The sequence below is a fragment of the Gouania willdenowi genome, chromosome 22, assembly GCF_900634775.1.
Source record: "Gouania willdenowi chromosome 22, fGouWil2.1, whole genome shotgun sequence".
Taxonomy (NCBI): Eukaryota; Metazoa; Chordata; class Actinopteri; order Blenniiformes; family Gobiesocidae; genus Gouania; species Gouania willdenowi.
Window position 1 is genome coordinate 33,604,214 of NC_041065.1, and position 10,482 is coordinate 33,614,695.

Sequence of the window (10,482 nt, forward strand, 5' to 3'; positions counted from 1 at the left end):
GCTGCTACACAGGCTGATGCAATGCCAACACGGCGTGAAAATAGGGTTTGTGCACAGCGAGACCAAAAGCCTCCTTCTTGTGCCCCGACAGCAGAGCTAGTATTGGTCCCAGCCTGCAGCTCCACAGGTTCACCTGAAGGAACATCTGTAGAGCTCAGTGCTTCTCCAGGTTCACACCCATCCTCTGTCACTGGGCCATTGTCTTCATTGCTTTGGGAATCAGATGTTGGCAGAAGCTTCAGATTACTCATTTTCTCGGTGAGACTTTCAATCTCTAAATCCGTTCCACACATCTGATTGATCGTTCTCTTCATCTCAGCAACAAGTGAAATGTCATGTTCAATCAAAACATTTTGATCTTCTTGTTGCTGCTGAGGTATTCCATCAAAGTTTTCCGTCGTGGAGTCCAGCATGTTTTCCATCAAACTGAGATCATCCTGAGCTTCTGCATATTCCAATTCTTTATTTCTCCAGGCAAGTTTGTTGAACTCTTTTCTGGTTGTCTCATGTTCAATCTCAAGAGGAAATGGATTGGTTTGTTCATCCATTTTGCTCTGAAGATCATACAATTCCTTCTTCAAACTACTAATCACAAATTCCTTTTCATGCACCTGATCTTTGATTTTCTTCATCTCAGCAACAAGTGAATTGATTTGTTCAATTAAAACATTTTGATCTTTCTGTAGCTGCTGAGTATTCGCATCAAAGTTTTCCCTCATGGAAGTCAGCATGCATTCCTTTTCCTGGAGCTCAACCTTAAACTTTGCCACGTTCTTTTTGGAGGTCTTTTCCTCTTGGAGTTCAAACTCTAGATCTTGTATTCGCTGCCGATATTCCACGTTCACTTTCTGAAGTTGCTCCTCGGTTGTCGTCTGTGTTAAGATGCTAGCGTTTGTAGCATCCAACCGCTGCTGGAGATTTACCAATTCATCTCTGAGACCCTGGTTCTCATTTTTCAGCTTCATCATCTCAACTTCGGACTCTGAAGTGAACTTCTGCTCCTGCAGTAAACTCTCATTCTGTTGTTTAGACAATTGCTTTAAACCAGCTTCTCTTTCCAACTTTGATCGATTTCTGCGGCGTGGCTTCAATATTTTCCTTTTAACAAGTGGGTCTTCAATATTTTTTGTCGGACAATTTCCGACCTCCTCTGTAGGGTGAAGCTCCGTCACACTGCAATCTGTCTGGGGTCCACTAGAGGTCACAGTATGCTGTGCTTTTAGATCCATATCTGTAGTTTTTACGATGAAAAATAGCCTCCTTGGCTATTTCTGGCTTTAAAAACTAAAGTGAAACAGTGACTGTTCTAACGCTGTCTGAACAAGTTCACTGATGTGTCCTGGTTTCATATGCAGATGAAAGCGTGGTGTTCTTTTTTAACTCTGCTCAGATGAAAGGACGTCATCCTCAGATGGAATCCATGATGTGTAACCACAGCAACCAGTAATCAATGACACCACCAACGTAGTAATTTATGAAAACATTGTAAACATATTTTATATAATTTATTTTCAAAATATAAGTGTGTTTTCTCATGTTTATTTGCATGAACTGCTTCACCTTTAACAATAAATATGTTTAAATATAATGCCTCTTCCATCAAATCCTTGGATTATTTATCAGACAAAGAGGGAAACAGTAGACAGCAGCAGAGTGGAGTCCAATGGAAGGTTTGCTTATTAGGGGGCCAAGCCCGCGGGGCCAGGGAACCGCGTATGTAAGCATACATGGGTACGTATGCATACGTTCCGATTATTATTGTTACCTTTTATAGTTCCGTTGGTAAAAGTGGTGCTGCAGGCTAAACCATGCACGGTAGGGCGGTGCCCTTTGGTGGTTGGGTCCAAAACCCCCAGGAGACCTTGGACGCAAAAATTCACAAATATTCGCCAGCAGGTGGCGCTATAACAACGGTCAATGCGTTTTGGCCAATAACTCCCACATCGTTTGTTGCAAATTTAAAACCTTCATATCCACAGATTCCTTGAATAGCACTGAATTACTTGGCCTAGGCCACGCCCATTTCCGCACTTTTCTCAGAGCAAAATCGCAAAAACTGGAAAACCTACTTTTTCGAAATCCTCCTTGGGGTTTTGTCCAATCAGCGTGAAACTTGGCACATAGAGTCTTCAGTTGGACTTGATCTAAAGTTAACAAAATGAGTTTGTTCTGGTAAATTATGCACAAATTATTAACGAGTAAAGTTTTCTAGCTAGCAGTAAAAATGCGAACTGGCGCATATCTCGATCAAATTAAATGCTAACAACACCAAATCTGAGATCCATAGTTGGCATGTGACTGTGAGGGTATGCGCCAAATTTGAATGATGTAGACCACTAGGGGGCGCTACAAATAACGAATATTTATATCTCTTAAATGGCAAGCCCAATATTTACCAAATTTGAAGAGTATGATCTTGGGTCCCTCCTGAGGCGATATCTCAAAGTTATTCGCGATTTGTCAATGTGGGTGTGGCTTATTACATCATAACGCATAAATAAACAAACATTTATTTCTGCTGAATTATTATGTTGAGGGCATTGATATTTACAGGGTAGATATAGAAGACCACACAGACCACCTATACCAAAATTTGCGCCACTAGGTGGCACTATAATTGCAAAAACATTTTGGCCTTTAACTTTCACAATTTAATTCACATCTTTAAAAACTTCATATCCACATGTTCCCGACATAAAGTCGCATCTTCTGACATAGGCCACGCCCACTCCCACAGCACATTGCTCTTTGTAAGTCACGACATATCAAAAAGATACTTTTTCAAATTCATCTTTGGGGTTTTGTCCAATCAGCGTGAAACTTGGCATGTAGACTACACCTCTGCATAACATTGTATCGCTGATCATGTTAAAGGAAACAAAAAAGAAAGAAATATAGATCAACTTACATCAAATAATAACTTTATTAACATTGTTTTTTAGTCTATAAGAAAATGCCCGGTACGCCCAACGGCCACTCCAGCGGTGCTCATGACACATGATGTCATTAACATCTAGTTGGAGAAGCTGGGATGTCCTCGAACCACCATGTATGCTAGTATTGGAGCTGCTACACAGGCTGATGCAATGCCAACACGGCGTGAAAATAGGGTTTGTGCACAGCGAGACCAAAAGCCTCCTTCTTGTGCCCCGACAGCAGAGCTAGTATTGGTCCCAGCCTGCAGCTCCACAGGTTCACCTGAAGGAACATCTGTAGAGCTCAGTGCTTCTCCAGGTTCACACCCATCCTCTGTCACTGGGCCATTGTCTTCATTGCTTTGGGAATCAGATGTTGGCAGAAGCTTCAGATTACTCATTTTCTCGGTGAGACTTTCAATCTCTAAATCCGTTCCACACATCTGATTGATCGTTCTCTTCATCTCAGCAACAAGTGAAATGTCATGTTCAATTAAAACATTTTGATCTTCTTGTTGCTGCTGAGGTATTCCATCAAAGTTTTCCGTCGTGGAGTCCAGCATGTTTTCCATCAAACTGAGATCATCCTGAGCTTCTGCATATTCCAATTCTTTATTTCTCCAGGCAAGTTTGTTGAACTCTTTTCTGGTTGTCTCACGTTCAATCTCAAGAGGAAATGGATTGGTTTGTTCATCCATTTTGCTCTGAAGATCATACAATTCCTTCTTCAAACTACTAATCACAAATTCCTTTTCATGCACCTGATCTTTGATTTTTCTTCATCTCAGCAACAAGTGAATTGATTTGTTCAATTAAAACATTTTGATCTTTCTGTAGCTGCTGAGTATTCGCATCAAAGTTTTCCCTCATGGAAGTCAGCATGCATTCCTTTTCCTGGAGCTCAACCTTAAACTTTGCCACGTTCTTTTTGGAGGTCTTTTCCTCTTGGAGTTCAAACTCTAGATCTTGTATTCGCTGCCGATATTCCACGTTCACTTTCTGAAGTTGCTCCTCGGTTGTCGTCTGTGTTAAGATGCTAGCGTTTGTAGCATCCAACCGCTGCTGGAGATTTACCAATTCATCTCTGAGACCCTGGTTCTCATTTTTCAGCTTCATCATCTCAACTTCGGACTCTGAAGTGAACTTCTGCTCCTGCAGTAAACTCTCATTCTGTTGTTTAGACAATTGCTTTAAACCAGCTTCTCTTTCCAACTTTGATCGATTTCTGCGGCGTGGCTTCAATATTTTCCTTTTAACAAGTGGGTCTTCAATATTTTTTGTCGGACAATTTCCGACCTCCTCTGTAGGGTGAAGCTCCGTCACACTGCAATCTGTCTGGGGTCCACTAGAGGTCACAGTATGCTGTGCTTTTAGATCCATATCTGTAGTTTTTACGATGAAAAATAGCCTCCTTGGCTATTTCTGGCTTTAAAAACTAAAGTGAAACAGTGACTGTTCTAACGCTGTCTGAACAAGTTTACTGATGTGTCCTGGTTTCATATGCAGATGAAAGCGTGGTGTTCTTTTTTAACTCTGCTCAGATGAAAGGACGTCATCCTCAGATGGAATCCATGATGTGTAACCACAGCAACCAGTAATCAATGACACCACCAACGTAGTAATTTATGAAAACATTGTAAACATATTTTATATAATTTATTTTCAAAATATAAGTGTGTTTTCTCATGTTTATTTGCATGAACTGCTTCACCTTTAACAATAAATATGTTTAAATATAATGCCTCTTCCATCAAATCCTTGGATTATTTATCAGACAAAGAGGGAAACAGTAGACAGCAGCAGAGTGGAGTACAATGGAAGGTTTGCTTATTAGGGGGCCAAGCCCGCGGGGCCAGGGAACCGCGTATGTAAGCATACGTGGGTACGTATGCATACGTTCCGATTATTATTGTTACCTTTTATAGTTCCGTTGGTAAAAGTGGTGCTGCAGGCTAAACCATGCAAGGTAGGGCGGTGCCCTTTGGTGGTTGGGTCCAAAACCCCCAGGGGACCTTGGACGCAAAAATTTACATGTCCGCCAGCAGGTGGCGCTATAACAAAGGTCAATGCGTTTTGGCCAATAACTCCCACATCGTTTGTTGCAAATTTAAAACCTTCATATCCACAGATTCCTTGAATAGCACTGAATTACCTGGCCTAGGCCACGCCCATTTCCGCACTTTTCTCAGAGCAAAATCTCAAAAACTGGAAAACCTACTTTTTCGAAATCCTCCTTGGGGTTTTGTCCAATCAGCGTGAAACTTGGCACATAGAGTCTTCAGTTGGACTTGATCTAAAGTTAACAAAATGAGTTTGTTCTGGTAAATTATGCACAAATTATTAACGAGTAAAGTTTTCTAGCTAGCAGTAAAAATGCGAACTGGCGCATATCTCGATCAAATTAAATGCTAACAACACCAAATCTGAGATCCATAGTTGGCATGTGACTGTGAGGGTATGCGCCAAATTTGAATGATGTAGACCACTAGGGGGCGCTACAAATAACGAATATTTATATCTCTTAAATGGCAAGCCCAATATTTACCAAATTTGAAGAGTATGATCTTGGGTCCCTCCTGAGGCGATATCTCAAAGTTATTCGCGATTTGTCAATGTGGGTGTGGCTTATTACATCATAACGCATAAATAAACAAACATTTATTTCTGCTGAATTATTATGTTGAGGGCATTGATATTTACAGGGTAGATATAGAAGACCACACAGACCACCCATACCAAAAATTGCGCCACTAGGTGGCGCTATATTTGCAAAAAACATTTTGGCCTTTAACTTTCACAATTTAATTCACATCTTCATAAAATTCATATCCACATGTTCCCTACATAGAGTCGCATTTTCTGACATAGGCCACGCCCACTCCCACAGCACATTGCTCTTTGTAAGTCACGACATATCAAAAACCTACTTTTCAAATTCATCTTTGGAGTTTTGTCCAATCGGCGTGAAACTTTGCACGTAGAGTCTTCATTTGGACCTGATCTACAGTTCAGCAAAAAATTTTAGTTTGGGCAAAATATGCGCAAAATATTAACGAGTAAAGTTTTCTAGCTGGCTAATAAAACGTAAACTGTTGCATATCTTGGTCAAAATAATTGCTAACACCATCAATTCTTAGATCCTTGGTTGGCATGAGACTGTGGGGATATGAGCCAAATTTGAATAAATTAGGCCTCTAGGGGGCACTGCAATTATGAGAAATTTACATCTCCTAAATGACACAACCGATTTTTACCAAATTTGTCGGGTATGACCTTGGGTCGCTCCTGGGACCGTATCTCAAAGTTAATCGCGATTGGTCAAAGTGGGCGTGGCTTATTACTACATAACATATAAATAAACAAACCTTGATTTCAGCTGAAGTATTATGTTGAGGGCTGTGAAATTTACAGGGTAACTATAGAAGAGCACAGAGATCACCCATACCAAAAGGTGCACCACGAGGTGGCGCTATAATGGGTGCAAATGCATTTTGGCCTGTAAATTTCACACTTTAAATCACATCTTCCAAAAAATTCTTATCCACCTGTTCACAGCGATTGGCACGTTGGCCTGTGTCCTGACGCTCGCCACGAGCCCGTCATCCTTCATGACGTACTTCCATGGGCTTCACGAAAAACCTGTGGGCCGAGTCACGTGGGAAGGCTTGGCCCCCTTTCATAACTGCTTGCAGTTCTAGTATTATTATTATCAGAATTATTTCTAACACTTACATAGTGGTTGTCACCATACCCACAAAGACGCTTTACATAAAGAGAAAACATGAGCAAAATTACTTTTTTGACATTTTATTTAATTTTGATAAAAGTGTTTCACAAGCACATGTAAAAAAACACAAACAAGTAAATAAAAGCCAATTTAATACAAATGATTAATATTATTAGAGTAAGGGATTGCACAAAAACAAGATACAAATAAATGATAGATAGTGGTGGGTTGGCTCATCAAGTACTATTTTAAATTTAAATACATATGACTTAAATTATTTACTATTGACATTCACATTTTGTGAAAAGATGCAAATAAAAACACCTTTTCTATCAGGGTCGGTTTAGTTTGTGTTAACCCCTCGTGGTCCACTTTTCGATCTTAGTCTTAGTTTTGTGTATTTTCGTGTTTAACTCTTCTTTTTGTGATTCCTACTCGTGGCTCCTCCTCCCAGTGATGTCACTGTGTTTGGGTTGTCATTGATTAGCTCCCTCCTGTTTTGCACCCAGGTGTGGCTCGTTTCCAATCAGGCCTTCCTCACTATTGATCTGAGTGTTTGGACACAGAAAGATTGTTGATCATTGTCGATGTTTCCTGTTTGTGTGCTGAGGTGTATTTTGTTCATTGTAAATGGATTAGTTCTACGAACGCTATGCCTCCTCCACCACATCTCAAAGGTGTGACATTTACAATCAAAGAAAATAAAAGTATTCAAATGCAAATGCACATCTAAAAATTTTTTTTCTTGGATTGAAAGTGTTTTTTGATTGAATTGAATTTTTTATTTATTTATTTATTTTAGAAATTTTAAATACTGTTTTAAATTAATTAATAAAGACACAAAACGACCTCCATTTGGGATAATTTACAATTTTCACATGTATTTTTTAGATTTTAGAAATCTAAAAATTCTGAAAAACACGTGAAAACATTGTGGATATATTTGTGAATACTTTTTAAACAAATCTCTTCCCATACAATGATGTACCATGTCGGTGGTCACGTGTCGGTTAGCGCGCGCTCGTGAATGATTTGAAAGCTTTTACATCATCACCCCTCCTCCCTCCCCCTCTCCTGGTCCCGCCCCTCCCTCGTTGTCTCCCAGTGATGCAGCGCGCGCGCAGCGAGAAGATGATGATGATGCTGATGAAGATGATGAAGAGCGACATCATGGACATCGTGTAATCCGTCTGATCCACAGTGAGTTTCTCCTCCTCATTACGTCCACATCTGTCCTAGATGACCCCCCCACACCCCTCCCCCCTCCGTCCGCTGCTTTCCCTCTTTTGTGCACTTTATTTATTTCCGTGCGTAATGATGGCGCATAAGGACGCGATTCCATGCGCGTGTGTAGGGAAAGCTCATCATCCTCTTCCTCTTCCTCATCCTCTTCCTCTTCCTCTTCCTCGTGTGTGTATTCTGTGCAGCGCGTGCACTGCTGAGGTTCTTTGTGTGAGCACGAGACGGTGTGGGTAGAGTTTAGGGCGGGTTTGGATTTTCCCCCCATCATCCTCCCCCATCCTCCCATCGGACCAGGACTCACTGCAGCACTGAGGGGCCACAGAGACACTGAGGGGCCACAGAGACACTGAGGGGCCACAGAGACACGCAGCGGGGGGAGTGGACAACCGCAGTGGTTTATTGTGCAGGTGAGCGGTACACTCTTTAATATTCAGGTGATTCAGAGAAAGGAAGGAAGGAGGAGAAGTAAAGAGAAAAGCATGGGGTGATATTTTCATATTTTTATCATTAGGACAATTGGTCTAAGAAATAAGAGTTCTATCTATTTAGAAATCTCTAGATCTATCTATAGATCTATAGATGAGGGCACTCAAACATTGAAAGCCTGAAGCTGTAGAACTGGGCTAATCCCCAATGACATGAGCATCTCTCTCTCTCTCTCTCTCTCTCTCTCTCTCTCTCTCTCTCTCTCTCGCTCTCTCTCTCTCTCTCTCTTTCTCTCTCTCTCTCTTTCTCGCTCTTTATTGGCACGAGAAATATTATGTTGCCAAACCAAGTGTGACATAAAACGGCGTACACACACACACACACACACACACACACACACACACACACACACACACACACACTGAGATTAAATATTAAAGAATAGCAACATTTGTGATGTGAAAAAAAAAACCAATATGTAGAAAAAGTGTCACAGAGTTTCACATATATACACTACATACATGTACACAAACACTTGTGTGTGTATATGAAAATAATAATACATTTTATTTATAGGTGCTTTTCAAAAAACCCAAGGACACCTTTCGAGCAGAGTTAAAAACAAAATAAAATAAAACATAAAAACTAGAGACTTAAAAAGGAAGTAATGAACAGTTTTACATAAACAATGTAAAACAGAAGTTTTACAGTGAAATGACGATTGTTTGGACAGTCTGTGTTTGAAATGTCAGGTGGGAGGAGTTCCAGAGCTGTGGTACATATACATACATGTATGGGCAGACTATTTCTATAAACATAAATACATATATTCCCGTACTCTGAGATGAGAGGATGTGGTGCTGTCCGTGGTTCTGAAACCAGTGAAAACATTCCTGACTCAGCAGATGTTTCACTATTACACTGAAGCCTAACGATGATGTCATTGATCAACAGATGCTCAGCACTATATGGAAATGTGTTTGAGCATAAATGTGATATCAGTGATAACAAACATTTATTAAGCTTTGCTAGTGCTCAGTTATGGTTCACTAGTGACTAAGGGTGGAAGACTAATTTGGCGTTTACGGTGATTTTTACAGCATGATTATCGCATTGATCCAAAATTGTGTCCAAATGGATTTTTGAAATAATTTTAAACATTTAATTGTGCTAACATTTGCATAGCAGGTAAACTCACTAGGTGTCAGTGAACGCACCATCAGACCTCGTTAAACTACCTCACTGCTGGACGGTGATTGAACTTGATTTTCATAAAACATACACTTTTATAGATGTATGTGGTTAGTTTAAAAAAAAAAAGAATTTAAGAGCAAAAGTTAAACTTTTTAGACAGTTTAATACACTTACCATTGTTGGTATTTGAATTACAGTTGGTTACTATTTACTTGTTCTCACAAGTTTAAAAAAAAAATTGAAATAAATTGTATTTCATACCATTTTGTACTTGTAAATGTGACATTTATAATTACCGGTATTGATCATATTGTATAGTTTAGTATCGGGATATATCGTATTGTATTGTCAGATTCATGGCAAAGCACAGCCCTACGAGTGATGTAAAAAGTGTCACTAGTTAGCGTCATATGCTCAATTAGGGGCGGGGAAAGTAAGTTCGGGCTTCTCATTGGCTTTCAAAAGTATTCCAACCAATCAGGGAGCTGGGTTTGGGTCTAATCCCTCCTACTTCATTTACATTAGGTCTACAGTACTACTAGTGAATATTCTAGTTTTAGTAGTGATACTAGTAGACTACTAATATTCTGCTAGTACTACTAGTGAGATATTTGGAGTGTACTAATAAATACTAGTAAACACAAGTTTTCCCTATAAAGATCTTTGGTGCATTAGTGCATGTGTAGATCATTTTACTGTCTTTTTGTGTTTATTTGACTCATTTTTTTGTGTAATATCAGTGTCGTCCTGTTAACTTGTCTGTCATTTTGTGTTCTTGGAGTCATTTTTTATGTTCTTAAATGTGTTTTTCTCATGTTTGTTTTCAGAATCAGTTTTGTGTAATTCTGTTGTTTTTTTGTGTATTTTACTGCCTTCTTGTGTGTTTTTTTAGTCATTTTTGTGTATTTTCGATATCAGTTTGTGTACTTTTCTGTCATTTTATGTGTTGTCGGACACATTTTCTGTGTTTACTTTGAG

General features: G+C 39.7%; 1 protein-coding gene across 2 annotated transcripts in view; it reads left to right on the top strand.

Annotated features, from left to right (window-relative positions):
- Positions 1-7,742: 7,742 nt before the first annotated feature.
- Positions 7,743-10,482, top strand: part of slc7a14a (solute carrier family 7 member 14a) — a 21,571-nt gene continuing 18,831 nt past the window's right edge. Inside the window, exons 1-2 of one of the 2 annotated variants that reach the window (XM_028438335.1) lie at positions 7,743-7,842; positions 8,070-8,291. The gene's annotated coding sequence lies outside the window, so the exon portion shown is untranslated. The remainder of the gene's footprint in view (positions 7,843-8,069; positions 8,292-10,482) is intronic. The other variant, XM_028438336.1, reaches the window with a different exon arrangement.